Source organism: Lontra canadensis, unplaced genomic scaffold (genome assembly GCF_010015895.1).
Source record: "Lontra canadensis isolate GAN:19392208 unplaced genomic scaffold, GSC_riverotter_1.0 scaffold7, whole genome shotgun sequence".
Classification (NCBI taxonomy): Eukaryota; Metazoa; Chordata; class Mammalia; order Carnivora; family Mustelidae; genus Lontra; species Lontra canadensis.
Genome location: NW_022631001.1, coordinates 32,885,120 through 32,900,919, shown reverse-complemented (window position 1 = coordinate 32,900,919; position 15,800 = coordinate 32,885,120).

Genomic DNA, 15,800 nt, shown 5'->3' with positions numbered 1-15,800 from the left:
GTCACAGGTTTACCACCTACGTATGGTATGTGGCAGTTAGTGAGAATTTTAGGCAGGAACAACTGAACTGTAGTCAGGTGGCTGGCTTTTCTGTTACAAGAAATCATTAAAACAGCACAAATGAAGGATCGGTGATTTCCGTTCTGGGCAACGTTTCTTCTGGTTGAACCCTTGAGTTTACTTTGGGGACCTTAGCTACATCTCAACATGGAGCCAAGAGAATTGGGGTTCTCACCCCAGGGCTGAACCTCTCAGTCTTTTGATATCCAGGATCCCACTCTGAGCCAGGCAGAATGGGCCCCTGGAGCCTTCAGGTTGCCTCAGTCTAGAGGGCTCAGGTGATCCAGGCAGGGGCTCTCAGGCTTCACTGGTCCCAGGATTCTGCCCCTGATTTGTCCCTGAAATTCACTCACAAGGGAAACTACTGAGATTGGGGGTTGAGTACAAGAATATCCGGATGCCCTTCGTTCTTCAGGTCTTAGCTATGAGGGGGGGAAGAACACTGGATTCCAAGGAAGAAAGATTAAGGCCTGGCACCTTGTAAGGAGCTTAGCTGCCACCACCCCTCCCCTGTGGCGCTTGTGACAAACCTTTCTATGGCTGGGCTCTGGAAAGATGCAGATCCTGAAAGGAGCACATTGTACAGGTCCGGCTTCCCAAGCCCTTTGGCCCAGGTTTGTTCTTCTCACTTCCCAAAGCCCTCTGCCCAGTGGCCTCTGTTCCAGAGCTAGAGCTTAGACTGCTAATGGCACAGCATGTTTGCTTCCCGACAGAAAGATACTTCATTGGGAGTTCTCTTAAGAGTTATTAAATAACCCTATCATCCCATAAAGAATTTCTGAACCATTTCAGGGTGATAACTGGGAAATGCCTTCAGCAGCAGCCACTGGAGCTATGGGTTAAGCAAAGAATAAGGCAGTATTGATGCAGACAGAGGGCTTCAAGCAGCACTGTCAGATACATAAAGCAAGCCATATAATGTATATTTTTTTAAGTAAAAAAGCAGATGTATCGTCTCCCACTCCAATTTCTCCCCCTTCATTTTTCCCTTCGAAACAAATGGAGGGTTTTAGAAAGGGGGTGTGGGGAGATGGGTGAGCCCGGTGATGGGTATTAAGGAGGGTACGTACTGCATGGAGCACTGGGTGTTTTACGCAAATGATGAATCATGGAACACTACGTCAGAAACTAATGGTGTACTGTACGGTGACTAGCATAACACAGTAAAAAATAATAAAATTTTAAAAAACAGATGGAACTGATTTTAATAACATTTCATCTTATTTTTAATATATTTTTACTTAACCCAGTGTAACAAAAATATTATTTCAACATGTAATCATTCCAAAAAATTATTAATGCTGTATCCCCATGCAGTTTACCCATTACCCTTTGCCCTACTCAGGCTCAATCCCAGAGGTAGTTATTTCCATCGTACAGACTGCTCCCAGGCCCATCCGTTTTTATGACTTGATGCATCCAACAGAACCCAAGTCATAATGGACAGTTTCAGATTCCCTCTTGGTGTACTTTGGTCAAATGTTCTGTCTCTAGTAACATGCTAGAAACTGCTCCTCTAAATGGTGTGTCATTCGCTGTTGCTATTAACATGGCCCTGCTGTCACATCCAAGGGGCCTGCTTTGGGACTTTCCCACTGAGCCTTGCCGTAAGCTCCATACTACATCTTTCCCCTTTCCCACTGCCAACATTCCCAATACCTCCAGCTTCCAAGCACGGTAGCCTGGCCCTGTTGCAGAGCCTTCTCCTGCTATGGGACCCACCTGCAGCCGACAGCCCTACACATCAGCCAGAACACTGTGTTGTCCCTAAACCCAGAGACAGCTGCCATCCACCGTGCTTCCTTCACAGTGGCAAGGGATAGAGGATACAATAATTTCTCTTACTCTCGACTTTCTTTCGCTGGCCACTGAACCCCCTAAAAACATCATTAAAGTGGCAGGTCCTTAAATCTTCATCGGTGTTATATGCTACACTCTGGAGTGCATGTGACTGAGCCATGGCCTCCAGCACAGGACACCTCTTACTCATCCTGTGATCAGCACAAGGTCATTGATGTAATGGATCAGTGTGATGTTTTGTGGGATGTCCACATGGCCCTGATCTCTTGACATATTAAGACAGAGGGCAAGGCAGTTTACACAACCCTGAGGCAAACTGTAAATGAATATTGTTGTCCATCCCATGTGAATATGAACTGTTTCCAATCCTCTTTTCCAATTGGAATGGAAAAGAACACATTGACCAAATGACTGCAAACCACATACCTACGGCCTTATTAATCTGCTCTAGCAATGATCCCATGTCTGGCACAGCATCTGCGAGCAGGGCTCCTCCTTGGTTCAGCCAGAGGCAGTCTAGCTAGTCTTCCTCCGGAATCCAGCAGATTCATGCAGAGGTCAGATAGGTGAATTAAAAGGAGAAACGGCAGGGACCACCACCCCTTCGCCCTTTAAGTTGTGAATGGTGGCATTACTTTCTGCCATATCTCCTGGTATGAGATGAGATGTTTTCATTTACTACTTGGGGCAAGGCGAGGGAGCCGGGAGAAGGCAGCAGGTTCAGAAGTCTGCACATGGCATTCTCTGCTATGACTGCTCCCACCCAGTAAACCAGTGACCTGATGTGGGGGTCACTCCAGCTGTCAGAGCACATGAGTTCTGATGGAGCACTTAGATGCAAGGGACTGCTGGGCAACTTTGTGGACCCGGCGAGCCCACTGCAAGTCAGACCTTAGCTGTGACTCCCCTTTTCCCTGACCTCCAGGGGCCCCACTCTAAGAAAGGGCCCATGATGATGCTTTGAGTCTCATAGGTTCGTGTGAACTAGAACTCCAGTATCCACTAGTCCCTTGTCTCTAGTGAACAGTCACCCAAATAAATGGCCATAGACCTTTGGGAGAAAACTTCAGGAATCACCATATATACTTGCTGCAGTTTTGCAGGGTCCTTTCCTCCTAGACCCCTGGCCCCTCTTTGAACTGCGGGTTCCGGATCCTCAGACTGGCTCAGGTCTGGGAACTGAGCAAGGGACCAAGACTTTACACTGAGTCTGCCTCCTGCACCTCCATTCCTGTGGGCTTTTTTCATTGTACTTACTAAGCAGAACCTTATTGGCTGCCTGTTTTGTACCTAGAGACACCATGGTCCACGTGCCTTCTCCACAACTTTCTGTGGGTTGAGCCGTCTTGCCTACCCCTCCATCCTTACTGGCCTTACATAATACATCCATTCCAGCACCCCCACTCTGGCCCAGCTTCTTTTATTTCTTCTTTGCCGTCTACCAGGAAAACTCGGGTATTTCCACTGCTTTTTCCAGACTTCTAAGAGCCACCCCCAGCAGGATCTGCCCTATCGCCTCATGTCCCATCCAGGGTATTAAATCTGTGTCTCAGGAAAGTGCCCCCAAATCCATGACTTCTTGCTTATCCAGTCTTACTTTCTAGTCCCCTTAATCCAGCGTTCCCCAAATCCAAGCCCAGAACCATTCCTCTGGCTCCTGCTAGTGTCTGCGATAGTTAACTATTCTTTCATGTTACTCTCTTTCCTTTGCTATCAGGCTCAGTATGTCCCCAGCTGGATTATTCTGGAATTCAACCCTATTCACCCTCCGTGGCCAGCAGGGGAAGAAGTGGGAGCAACTCCCTAGAAGGTACCCATTGCCCAGCAGGGGTGAGGCCTCTGTGGCATCCTTCAGCACAGCAGAAGTGGTAGCTCTTAGGAGGAGGGGAGGCCGTCTCTGTAAGTAAGCCCGGAGGCTCAGGAAGGCTGCAGCCCCCACATCCTCAGGGCATCCACGCTGATGTCTTTATCTCATGTCGCAGGGTTCCAGACTTTCCCCACCAGGGCCTGACCTTCACAGAAGTAGCTTGGCCGAGTGTTCAGACTTATCTGTGCAACTCTGATCTTCAGCCTGCCGCTCAGCTGCATCTATTCTCCACGGCCGGAGATAAGTGCTGCTTTGTAAGCTTCCATGGAAGCTTGCTGGCTCCCACGCTGCCCCAGTAACTACTTGTCAGTGGCCCGCGGTCCCTCTTCAGTCCTCCGCAGAACATCAGCTTGCGTTCACGGTAACCAGTCAGTTCTTGGCGGGCATTTTTCCATCCCCCCCACCCCCCCACCCCCGCCTTATTTTTTAAATGTTTGGATGATCGCACCTACCACAACATTCCCCTCCCCTAGGAAATTTTCCCAGGTCTTTACCAGTGAAATCTTTAGCATTTGAGCTGCTACCTTACTCAAGGGACTATCTGGGGCCCCCATCAACCAGGACGGCTTCCTCTTCCCCATCCACTCTCAAACAGGCCCAAATCCCTATCTTGCCACTGTTTCCTCAGACCACTTATGTTCTGGTCGTTCCACAAAGACAGGACTCTCTGTGTGCAAGAGACTTAAGGGGGAACACGTGTGAGGGAAGATGAGCGGGGCACAGGTCGGGAAGGTTGGGAGGGACGTGAGGCAGTGATGTAGGTTTGACCCTGTGAACAAGAGACAGAAGGACGGGAGGCGGGGTGGAAGAGTCAGAGGCTGCAGGTGGGATCTAAATGGAGCAAGACCAATGGGGAGCCCTTGTGCCATTAAAACCGCCTGTCAGAGAAATCTTGTATCTCCTAAGAAAGAACCCATCTTAGTCACTGGCTGAGAGCAGCCTGTGGGCCTCAGCGAAAACCCTGAGGATATGAGAATGCAGCCACAAGGGCCAGTCTGAAATCTGAGAGGTGCATTTTCATGGCCACCACCCAAGTTCTAGAGGTTTCTCTCCATTGGAGCGCTAGACCCAAAGGAGCAAAGATGTCTGCATTTTCCACCTGAGGGAGTATATACGGAAGCTCCTTGTTTCTGTCACATACCAGCTTCTTTGGCCTAACTTCTCTGAGCCTTATTTTCCTCACCTGTAGAATGGGAACAAAAGTCGTGATAATATGTATGAAAGTACCCAGCACAAATGAGTTCTCAGTATATCATTTGACTGAATCAGATTTATTGAAATATGTAATAAACCCGGTACAGGCTGGGTTCTGAGGAGTTTGTGGATGAGTCAGAGGCCCAGAGAGTTGGAAAGAGGCCATCTGTGGTGTGCAGAATAATGCCCACCGCCCCTGGAGACATCCACGGCCACATCCCCCAGAATTTGTGAATGTGCTACCTGCTGCTGCAAAGGAGCATTAAGGTTGCAGATGAAATTAAGAATGTGCATCAGTTGACCTCAAGAGATCATCCTGACGCACCCAGTGCCATCACAAGGGTCCTTGTAAGCTGAGGAAGGAGGCGGAAGTGAGTGGCAGAGAGGGGTGACATGAGAGACATGGCCAGTCACTGCAGGCTTAGAAGATGGAAGGGGCCAGAGGTTGGGGGCCAAGGAATGTGGGAAGCCTCTGGAAGCTGGGTAAGGCAAGAAAACATCCTCCCCTCAAGCCTTCCGCAGGAACGCAGCCCTGTCAACACCTGGAGTTTTGCCCAGTGAGACCCGTTTGGACTTCAGACCTTCAGAACTGTAAGATAATAAATCTGGGTTTTGTTTGTTGTTATTACATAAATTAACCCATTTATTACAGACTAGTGATGTTTCAAATGGTGAAGCTTCTACTGGTCTTTCAGCTCCTCAGTCTTCAGGTGGCGGGCTGTACTGTGATGGCAGAAGTGGTTCTGTGGGTCCAGGTGGCACGCGTTCCACGTCTTCATGCAGGATCCCCAATGCCAGATCCCCACAGCTGGTCTCTTCATCTTGGCTTTGCCACTGGAGGAGCAGGTGTGCTTGGCATGCTGGCTTATTTCCATTTTCTTCACCATTTTCCTGAGGGAGGCACCACAACAGATCCCACACTTAGCAACAGCCTTGCCCTTCTTGGTGCACATAGCCATGTCACCAGATGAAGTCTGAGCCCAGAGAGCAATCAGTAGCTGTTTGAAGCCTCTAAGTTGGCAGTAATGTGTCACAACAGCACCAGAAAACAAATACAGGTTGATACAAATGACCTGCAGTGACAGAAGTGTGTGGGGCACAGGAGCCCGGGACAGGGATGCTGGCTGCGGGGTGGCCCAGGGAGAGGGGAGATGGAGGTAGAGGGCTTGAGTGCCACGAGAGGTGTGGGCTTGGGGGGTTGCGCCAGCAGGGGCTTACTGCCAGGCCCTGACTTGCACATGCCCACCCTGGTGACACAGGCACTTTGCATGCAGACACTGTCAGACACAGGCCCACCTGTCACCTACAGTCCACCTGTTTCTGGTGACCTCTCTCCACATCCATGTTTCCCAGGGGCAGCTGAGTTTGACAGGTGGGGTTGGGGATCCCTGCTGTGACCCCATCACTTGAGGCCTCACAGTGGGAGGCGGCTGGAAGTCATTTCTCTGCAGGGACTTCAGTAGGCAAGGTGCCAGGGAAGCCTCATGGGGTGTGCGTTCCCCCCAAACCTCCCACCGTGAGATGGAGCCTACCACAAATGGTGCAGTCACTCAAAACCACAGAGGCCCATCTTTCCATGCATTTGCTCATTATTCAGTCAGTCAGTACATTTATTGGCACTTGCTGTGTGCTGGTGCCTGTTGAGGCTACTTTGGACCCCAAGTAAAATAAGCCATTAGCCACACCTGCAAGGTGTCCTATCTAGCATAATCAGAACTGTGACCAGGTGGGGACAGTTATGGGAGGAGACCCCAGCCCAGCCCCTGGCGTCAGAGAAGACCTCCCGGCATGAAAAACTGACGTGACTGGAGTCATTTTAAAACAGAGTAGGCGGGGAGGAGGTCACTGCAGAGAAACCGCCTTACCTGCCCGTGTTTGAACCAGGCAAAATTGTCCACAGACTCAACAGTCTGTGGACAGCAGGCTTCTTGGCCATAAAACTGCTGGCTGTGGGCTTTGGAAAGACAGAGCAGGTCTCTAGAGCATACCAGGAATAGTTCTGTTTGTTAACCCAAGAGTCAATCGGTTACAGTCAACCCGGTTACTGCCAGAGTCTGTGCTCCGCACACTGCAATTCTTGGATCCTAAGTACACCCTCATTTTCCTCTTGTTGTGGCTCCTTATTTTCGGGTTGACACCTGAATACATGACATGGAGGCTAAGTCTTAGGACAAGAGGGAGGCAGCTGGGCAAAGGGGAAGGGCAGGAGGGCAAGGAAAGGCAGGTAAGCCAGGATGGGACATGTGTTTAGAAAGATCTCCCTGGTGAAGACACACAGGGGGACTGGGAAGTGGGGGGCGGCTGGGGGCTGTTGTGCTTGTTCAGATCTGAGAAGGCAGGCAGCGGGGCTGGAGAGACGTTCCTGAGGTGGCCTACCTGCTGGGGTCAGTGGGGAGAGAGGGGAGTGGGACAAGACTATCAGGTTGGTGCCCGAGAGACCTGAAAATGGCCGCAGCCTCTGAGTAGTCCAGCGGAGGAAAGATGGCCAGGCAGGCCCTGCTGGAGAGAGGGGTGGGCAGCCCTGCCAGGTTCTGGGAGGGCTTGTGTCCCACAGCATCAGGCAGGTGGCCCCCCTGCCCAAGTCACAGACACACCATACAACTTGAGAGAACTAGAGTGGCCACCCTCTGCTCTGCAGCTGAGGGCTCCCTGCTTTGGAGAGAGAGGTCAGATGCCCAGGTCAGATGGTAGTGTCTGATAGAGACACGCTTGAACCCAGGCTTGAGTGACTGACTGTGTCCCGATCTCGCCCTCCCTAGTCATCCATACTTCAACCAGGCCAGTCTTGGCACCAGAGAAAGGAGATTACTAGGGACCGCTGACCTCCACCTCCCAACCAGCCAAGCCAGGCCACTTAGAGGGCCATTCAAGGCCAGGAGCTCACTGCCATGACCTCGCCCTCCTGGGGACTTGACCAGGACATCAAGTTTCTTCTGTGGATGGAATGAGCTAGGGCCTCCAGGAGAGGACAGAGGGGCCCTTACATTCTCTCCACACGGGCCACGCACCCCACAGACCACCTGAGAAGCATATACCCCTGTCTGGAAGCAAGGGTTCCTGCCTCCCTGCCAAGAAGAGCACAGGCCTAGCCCAGCTCATCCCCCACTGTCACACAGCTCAGCAAAGCTGGGCCTTCCAGGAAATGCACACCCGGCCAGAAGAAACAGAGTTCAGGGCTTAGAACAAGGACGCTCATGTGATCCTGGTGAGATCTGGTCCTGTCTGAGCCTGTTTCCTCATCTGCAATGTGAGGCTGGGCTCATTTACCCTAAAGCTTCAGCAACTGTGACGCTCTTTTGTGTCTGCTGTACAGTGTCTGGCCCCATTCCAGCTGAAGGGTTGCACACCAGATGCCTGGTCCCTGCAGAGAACCCCCGACTCTGGCCTCAGAGATCCACCTCCTCACTCCCCGCAGTTCCCCCGAGGTTCGAGGTTCAGTGCAGCCCCAGCCAGAGGAATGTGAGCCATTCCCGGCATCTCCTCCCCTGTGGCCAGCCCAGAGAGGGGCTGGGGCCTCTGGGCCTTTCTGACAGGAAATTAGCTGGGCCTGGCCTTCCCCACTACCAGCTGCTCTGCTGACCCTGACCCCGTGTTTTCTGAAACCCGATACTGCTAAGTTCAGAGCCTCCTCTCCATTCCCAAGGAGGCCTGGGTGAGCTCTGTGTCTAACCTCCAGCCCGCATGCGGGTTCGCCTTCCTGCCCTGGAAACTCCAGCCCTACTGTGACCCTAAGCAGGCCCTACTCTCTCTAGGAGACTGGTGTTCCCATGTCTGAGGCTTGAGGCAGAGCCCGTGTGCAGAGTGGCTACAACATGGAAAATGGCTTGGAGGGAGGCAAGTGAGAAGGGCTGTGGAGAGACCATGTAAGAGGCTGTTGTGATCCAGGGGAAGAGTGCAGGTGGTTAGGATTAGGAAGGGGCAGTGAGGCTGTGAAGAACTGAAGAGTTCAGAGCTATGGAGGCAACAGGATGAAACGGGTGGTAGTCTGGCCACGGAGGCTGCAGGGTGAGGTGTGTGAGGCCCCCTAGCTTCCTGAGTTGCAAAGACCCTTGGGGAGCAGCAGGGGCTGAGCAGGGCTGTCGGGGAGGACCCCAGTTTGCCTTGGATCATCCAGGCTAAGGTGCCTTTCAGATGCCCTAGTGAATATTTGGATACAGACAGGAATGAGCCTGAAGTGCACACTAGGGAGGCAGGAAAGTAGATGGTAACCCAAGCTGAGAGGCGGACAGGGGGCCCCAGGCGAGAGTTCAAAGAAGAGGAGAGAGCCAGCCTTCGCCCAAAGACAGTAATGCTGAGTGGCCGGCCTGTGCGGGGTGGACCCGCAAGGAGCCACGAGGAGCAGCCGGAGAAAGAGGAACAACCCAGAATGCTGCGCCCAGCAAGGAAGGGAGAAGGGCAGTTGGAGAGGCCAGCGCTGAAGGCTGCTGGACAACTGGGAAGAGCAAGACTGGACAGTGTCCTGGGGTCACTGACGACTTCAGGGAGCACATTCTAGGTGAGTGAGGGGCCGATGAGGCAGGCTGCAGTGGGCCAGGACGGCTGTGAGAGGTAAGCAGCGGAGCGGCCTGGGGAGGAACTGCCCTGTGCAGCGGCAGGCGGACTGTGGGGTCAAAGACAGGATCTGGCTTGTTCGTGTTTAGGGCGAGTGAGAAGCGAGCGTGTTTACACATAGCCTCCGAGGCTTGTCACCGAGGGGTTGATAATAGCCACGAGAGCAGGGATGACGCTCAGAAAGATGGCCCGGAGCCTGCATGGACTCCGCCAGGGCCACTCCGCACCTCAGGGGCCGAGCTCGAGGGAGGTGCGCACGCGGCCACAACGGGGCGCTGTCCTCCGCGGCCACGCCGCCTGGGCTCCCCGCCGATCCCGCCCCGCCCAGCACACGCGCACGCGCACACGTACGCACGCGCCTGGGAGTCTAGGGAGCCGGCGTAGACCTCGGCCACTGTGAGGTCGTGTGTCCGGGTGGTGACGGACGTCGCCACACACTTCTCATTGGAGTGTGGGACATCCCTGAGAAGTCGAGTCGCGCCCAGTGCCAGGCTCCGTCCTGAACGACGGCAAGCTGCTGTGGCGCTAAGTTTTCCACTCATGGGTTTTCCACGAAGCTGCTGTTCGCCTCTGCCTGGAAAGAGCCCGGAGCCAGCGCCCAGCCAGCGCCGCGCCAGCACACCCGCGTCCCCGCGCTAGGCCCCTGGGGGCCCCCGGAGACACAGGCGCCCATGCCGAAAGGCGGAGCTGGGATGGTCACGTCGTACCCCGGCCCTCCCTGTGCACCGCGGAGCTGAGGAGGGCACGGCACCCTGGGGCACGGAGACACCAGTCATAAGCGGGAGCCTCGCCTTTCCCGAGCTCTCCGCGGCTCTTGCCAGCACTACCTCTGGCTTCAGACATGCTCTCACCCAGTGTCTCGTGGTTTCCCTCCAGCCTCTCCACTCCGTCCACTCCCTCCACCCCGTCCACTCCGCACGGACCGACAGTGCTGCCTATTGTCCCCAACCGCCCGGGACCCTGTCTCTGCTTGCCCCCTCCCTGGAGAGCTGGCGCTGCCGCTTCATCATTGTGGCAACTCAGGCCTAAACCTCCTCGCGAGCCCTGGCTGCCTCCGGACGCCTCCACCCGAGCACCCAAAGGCACCCTGACCTTGTGACAGGTGCACCTCCTCTCCCTGCACTCCCTGCCCACCGAAAAAGAAAGCTTGCTTCACTTCCTCTGAACTGGGAACTCCTTACACTTGCCCTTAGCCCCAGGCTGAGTCGTCCTCCACGGAATGTTCCTTGCTCTCACACCCACAGCTGACACTACCTTCAAAATACACCCTCAGCCTCACCACTTATCACCTTCACCGCCGCCAGCCTGGGCCACCTCCCACCTAGGCTTGTGCGGGAGCGCCCTTGGCAGTCTCCCTGCTTCCACCCAACAGCGCCAAGGGCGCCCTTATAAATGTAAGTTCAGGGCATCCTCTGTCCAGCATCCCCCAGCGCTGTTCCCTCTTCCTTGGACTGGAAGTCTCTTAAGACTTCACTACACCTACAAAACCTGTGGCGACCCCTCGCTCTGCTGCCAGCCAGGCCTCGTCTCTGCCCAAGGGCCCCACACTCACCTGCACCAGCAGCGAGCACACTTGGCCTGCCCTCTTCCTGGGACACTCCTCCTGAAGACATCCCTGAGCTCGCCCCTCACTTTCCTCCCCTCTCTGCCCCCAGCATATCCTGGCTGTGTCCAGAGCCTCACCATTCACGCGCAGCCGCCTGTCCCTCCCCTCAGAAAGCAGACTTTGTGAAGGCCGTAATTCCTGTTCAGAGTCTCTCAACACATGCAAGCATGGTTAGGCACAAACATGGTTAGGCACAAACATGCACATAAATAAACACTTGGTAGGAACGTGTTGGAGGAAGGAGCAGAAGTAGCTGAGAGGATGGTCACTGGGCATCAGGGAGGACGCCCAGTCAACTAAGGGAGGATCAGAAAGGACAGACTGAGAGATCCACAAAAGATGGAGAGAAGGGCGCCCTTCTGGACCTGCCAGGTCCAATCTGCATGAGACTTGAGTGTTGGTGAGGGCTGCAGGGGGGCTCATTTTATCCTCCGCTGTCTCCCACCTCTTTCCTGATGATGCGGGTTTCTGTTCCTTGGAAGCAAAACAGTCTGACTCAAGCACTGTCCTTCCACCCACCCTCCACATGGTCACCCTACATCCAGCCTTCCAACCATCTAGACATCTGGTCATCTAGATGACTAGTCCAACAGCCCACTGGGCCCTTCATCCCCAAGAGCACCTGCCTGCCCAGAGTCCACCCAGCCACCTACCAGATAGAACAAACAACTGTCCCTCTGCACGTCAGCCCCTCAAAACTACGTGGTAGCATAGGGCCAGATCATGAAGGGTCTTGAATGCCAGCGGAGCTATGGAAGAGAGAAGTTATATAATCTGATTGGTATTTTAGAAATAGAACACTGGCGGTTGTGAAGAAGATGGATTAGAGGAGGTAATCTAAAGCAGGAAGACCAGTTGGGGTAATAATCCAGTACTTCAGATGATGCAGTAGGGCAGAAGCTGAGTGGCTAGGGAAAGGAAGCTTCAAGGAGAAGACCGGAGCAGCCTGGGAGCAGGCCTGTCCAGGTGGGGGACCATCTAATGGGCCTCAGCTTGGCAGCCCCGAGGTGGGCCTGGACACCATGCTTGCCCCAGCTCTCGGGTAGGGCTGTGCCTCCTGCACATACGGCCCCAGAAGTTCAGGACAGGCAGTTCTCAGGGGCTGAAGAGGGTCCTTTCTGGGCCCATCTACAGAGCCCTCTGCCCTATAGCTCAAGCCCCTGAGCAAGTGACATTTCCAGAGTACACTGTCACCACCAACTCCAGTGTCACAGCTCAGCCTGGGCTGCAGAAAGCTGGGGCCTCTTCTCTGTTAATTTTCTCCAACTCCTCAGAGGCTGGGCCTCAGGCCCAGTGAAGTCACAGTTTGGGAGGCAGCCCTGGCTCCCTGCCGCCCACGGAGGCTATATTTGGAGCAAGACAACTCCCTACAGACATAGACTAGGGACCCACCCTGCAGCGCTGCCCCAACCAATTTTACCTATCCAAGCAGTGTGAGCGACACTCACATTCGCACGTACCTGCTTATTCATTCATTCAGTCCCTCACTGATTCATTCCCAATAGAGTTACTGATCCCCTCGTATGACGGGCCAGGCACAGCAGGATGTATGGTGGGCACGTGTGTGTGTGCAAGTATATGTGGGTTTCTCTGTAGAAATGGGGACGGCAGAACATCCTCTCAGCACCCTCCTCAGGGTTCCACGCTGCCTGTGACTCAGGATCGGGGCTCAGCGGCGTCTGCGGGCACCTGTGAGCGTGTGCGTGCAGGCACGTGCTCTCCGAGGAGGCAGCTGTGACTCAGCCATACACGGCGTCTGTACCGTACCTGTGCGGATAGGACTGTGTGTGCCACGCGAGCCCTTGCCCCCAGGGGGTGGGGGAAGCAGTTGTGACTGACTCAGCTGCAATCCATGACTGGGTGCCCCCAGGCCAGCTGTGACTTTACACCTTGCTCACTTGCCAAACCAAACAGCCAGTGCTGGGTGCACATATTCTGCACGGAGTGTGCAGGGACAAAGTCCCAAGTCAGCGGCCTCCAGTAAGCGATCCGGGCCCCACTGCTTCCGCCCCTCCCCTGGCAAAGGGCCCTCATCCCAACCTCTCCGGCCTGGCCTCCTGGAGCCTAGAGACTGTGCCCCATGCGGACTCTGTCTCCCCCACCCACAAGTGCCAGGTCTGCACACATTAGGAACCAGGCTGAGGGGTACAGAGCTGCCAGCCCGATCCAGTTTCCTCCCATACCCCAAACTCCTCCCGTTTCAGCCATGATCACATCTTTCTCCACCTCCCAGTCGCAGCCTTAGCAGGCACAACCCCGGCAGCATTTCCAGTCTCTGGGGCTCCAGACCCCCAGCCTCAGCTATGGCACCGCCTGGTCCCTCCCCGTCTTCTTCCTCTGTGCTCCTTGACCCGTCTATCCCCGGCGGTCTCTCTCCTTATCTGCCCAAAGGTCTGTCTTTGTCTCTTTCCGAGGCAGACTGTCTGCAGCGGAGGCTTCACAGGAGTGGAGGTGCTGACAGGGTGGGGGCGTGGGGAGGCCACTTGGTGTCGCTTCTTGAGCCTTATCAGCAGAACTGAAGTTCCTGCTCAGGGCTCAGGCTGGAATTTCGCCCTGGATGACCTTGCTCCGTTTGCTGGGGCCTCCGCAGGGACAGCCAGGGTCAGACCAGTCAGGAAACAGGCCCCTGCTTGTTGGCTGCTCCCCCCGCTCCTCACCCACTCTCATCCCAGTCCTGGGGGGCCCCCAGCCAAGCCTGTCCACAGAGGACACAGAGGGGAGAGGACTGTCCCTTCCTAGGCTCTTACAGGAACAGGGCCCGGGCTGTGTGTGCTGGGGGCAGCAGGGAGGGGTGAGTCATGACAGAATGCCTCAAACTACCAGCAGGACACTTCCCAGGCCCCCCAAGCGGGCAGGCCCACACTGCAGGCGGGTGGTACATGCCCAAGGACTGGGAGGGGCTCTGAGTCCGGACACCTGGGTTTTGTCCCCCATCCATCACTGCCTGCCTTTGGGCAATTACCACATTCCCCTCATCGGTAAAGTAGGGGAAAAAAGACACATTTTTGGGCTGTTGATGACACAGTGGTACTGCCCACGGCCGCCTCCGGTAGGCTCAGTGCCCGTGGGTTTCCTCAGTCCTTGGCGGACACAGCCACCATCCACTGGCGCTCCCACCCGCCCCAATGGGACCGCCCTGCTGCGGGTGCGACAGGGGATGGCAGGTCGGCCGGGAACGTGGCCGCGGCGCACGCCTGCCACCTGGCGGCCCCCAGCTGCGTCGCCCAGCCGAGCATCCCGCATCCCCGGCTCTGCCCGGCCACACGCTGCAGGGACACAGGGTCATTCCCCCAAAAGGCACCAACAGCTCACTGCTCCTGGGTCTGGGCTGCTTCAGGACCTGCCAGGGAGACTCTGGATAGGGGGCTCGTCTCTTATGGGGGTGGTCGTGTCCGTCCTTCCAGCCGAAAGTAGGCCTGAGACCCAGGGCAACCATGGTCCATTGTCCCTGGAGGGTGGGATTAGAGCGGTATTTTATTCTCTTTGCATACTTCCTTTGTCTCCATTTTCCACATTTGGTATGTACTACTTTGTGATGAGAAAAAACTACAAACATTTTTTTAAGATTTTATTTATTTGGGGGAGTGGTCAAAGGGAAAGAGAGAGAATCCCAAGCAGACGCTGCACCCAGCTTGAAACCGGGTTCAAGGATGCGGGGATGCGGGGCTAGATTCCACTACCCTGAGATCATGATCTGAGCTGAAATCAAGTCGGTTGCTTAACTGACTGAGCCACCCAAGAGCCCCCAAACGTTATTAAAAAAAAAAAAAAATCAGGGAGGGGGCCTAATTGACTTGTCCATCAGGGAATTTTGACAGACTTTCTAGTATCTCTATTGGGAGAAATGGAGACTAGGACTAGAGACCCTAGGACTGATGGACCATCCTTCACATAAGCTGGCATTAACTCTCAAGAAGAAAGGTAAGAAAAAGTAGCCCCAGCCTCAGCACAGGGTGGCGTAAATGCTCTAAACAGACCATAAATTCTGTAGAAGAGAGTTGCTTGCAGGTCAGTCACTGTTGTCTCCTGTGAGCTCTGATCAGACCCAGGGGACTATATCCATGACATATTTGAGGACAAGGGTGTTGTGCCAAAGGGGCCATTAAAAAGCCAGCCTCTACTAAGGACATACTCGGTGTCAATATAGCCATGAGGAGGATCTCCCGACCTTAAGGAGCCTTGGGCTTGGGCAGCTCAGTCAGCTAAGCGGCTGCCTTCAGCTCAGGTCATGATCTCAGGGTCCTGGGATCGAGCCCCAAGTCGGGCTCCCTGCTCAGCAAGTCTGCTTCTCCCTCTCCCTCGGTGATCTCTCTCACTCTCACTCTCTCTCAAATAAAATCTTAAGAGAAAAGAAGGAGCCTTGGGCTCACCGCTGAGAAAGCGCATCAGGGCTAGAGAGCAGTGGGGCGCCTCCCCCCACAGGTGTTGAGACAGAATCAGCAAGAACATCAGAATTGGCAGCAGGAACAGTAGCTGGGTGAGGCCCTGGGAGGTGGTAGTCCCAGACCCTTGAGATCCACTTCAGAGCCTGGCTGCGGCCCCCCCAAAGGGGAGTCTCACTGGACAGGAGCCATCACCTTTAGGGCCTCTGCCATGCAAACGTTTGCCAAATACAGGCCTTTGCAGGACGCCTGCTATGGAAATGCAGAGAGCGCGCTCCAGTGGCTTTGCATGATCACCTATGGGATTTTCAGTCACCTACGGGATTTTCTCAGAGCCTGC